This window comes from Xyrauchen texanus, chromosome 45, assembly GCF_025860055.1.
Source record: "Xyrauchen texanus isolate HMW12.3.18 chromosome 45, RBS_HiC_50CHRs, whole genome shotgun sequence".
NCBI classification, from domain to species: Eukaryota; Metazoa; Chordata; class Actinopteri; order Cypriniformes; family Catostomidae; genus Xyrauchen; species Xyrauchen texanus.
The window spans coordinates 96,556-98,400 of NC_068320.1; positions in this window are offsets into that span (position 1 = coordinate 96,556).

Here is a 1,845-nt window from a genome sequence, read left to right on the forward strand (position 1 = left end):
AGTTGAAATGATCAGTGACAACGCAAGGCTTTCTTTTCAACGGAGGGACATGCATACGAATGTTACAATATTTAAACGTGTTTTTGATCGTGTTCACGTTAAGTGAGGATTCCGTTTCTACAGATGGAGATGCAAATGAGAAATAAACAGGACCATTGCTTAGGATTCAAAATATTGTATAAAAGAAAGCGAGCCTTTCAACTGAAGAAATGAATTGACTGATGACAGCTCAATCACATTTAGTTATGTTGCTAGTTAGGTTGAAAACCCGCCACAGGGTGTCTGGTAAGAGACTGGTCAGTAGATGTCCGATATTTGGGAATAACCCGTTTATTTGTCACCACATCAACTCAGATAACAAAGTAGTTGTCCTTAATCAAGGTGTATAAGTAGGTGTGGTTTTTCTATGGTAACAGAAAATATAGGCAATTGTAAACGTACATAATAATAACATTAAATATTTTAAAACACCTTTCCAGGAACCAGCACCTTATCGTGGTGGAGAGGTTTGTGTGCCCTTATGATCCTGAGGGTTGTGTTGTCTGGAGCCATGTGCTCCTGGTAGGGTTTCCCAAGCAAAGTGGTCTCAGGTGAGGGGCCAGACTAAGAATGGTTCGAAAATGACTCATGGAAAAAACGGCAAGAGGAGGAGTTACCCTGCCCGGAGGAAGCCCGGGGCCCCTGTCTGGAGCCAGGCCCAGATGGAGGGCTCGTCGGCGGCGCCTGGTGGCCGGGTTTGTCATGGAGCCCGGCCGGGCACAGCCCGAAGAAGCAACGTGGAACCCCCTCTACATCCCTTGGGCCCACCACCCATTGGAGGAACCGCAGGAGTCGGGTGCGCTGCCATATGGGCGGCAGTGAAGGCCGTGGGCCTCGACGGACCAGACCCGGGCAGCAAAGGCTTGCTCTGGGGACGTGGAATGTCACCTCACTGGGGGAAGGAGCCGGAACTAGTGAGGGAGGTGGAGCGTTACCAGTTGGATCTGGTGGGGCTTACATCGACGCACAGTTTTGGCTCTGGATCCGTACTCCTGGATAGGGATGGACTCTATTCTTCTCTGGAGTTTCCCAGGGTGTGAGGCGACGGGCGGTGTGGGGATACTCACGAGTCCCCGGCTGAGCCACTACGTTGGAGTTTACCCCGTGGATCGAGAGGGTCGCCTCCCTACGCCTACGGGTTGTGGGGAAAACTCTGACTGTTGTCTGTGCATATGCACCGAACAGCAGTTCAGAGTATTCGGCCTTCTTGGAGACCCTGAATGGAGTCCTGAATAGGGCCCCAGTAGGGGACTCCATAGTGATGCTGGGTGACTTCAACGCACACGTGGGAAATGACAGGGACACCTGGAAAGGCGTGATTGGGAGGAATGTCCTCCTGATCTGAACTCAAGTGGATGTTTGTTATTAGATTTCTGTGCTAGTCATGGATTATCTATAACAAACACCATGTTCGAACATAAGGATGCTCATAAGTGTACGTGGTACCAGAGCACCCTAGGCCGAAGGTCGATGATCGATTTTGTAATCGTGTCGCCGGATCTGAGGCCATATGTTTTGGACACTCGGGTAAAGAGAGGGGCAGAGCTGTCAACCGATCACCATCTGGTGGTAAGTTGGGTCAGGGGTGGGGAAAGACTCTGGACAGACCTGGGAAGCCCAAGCGAGTAGTGCGGGTGAACTGGGATCGTTTGGAGGAGGTCCCTGTCCGTGAGATCTTCAACTCACACCTCCGGCGGAGCTTTTCAGGCATCCCTGCGGAGGTTGGGGACATTGAACCGAGTGGGCAATGTTCAAAGCTTCCATTGCCGAGCCGCTGTGGAGAGCTGCGGCCTCAAGGTTTTAGGT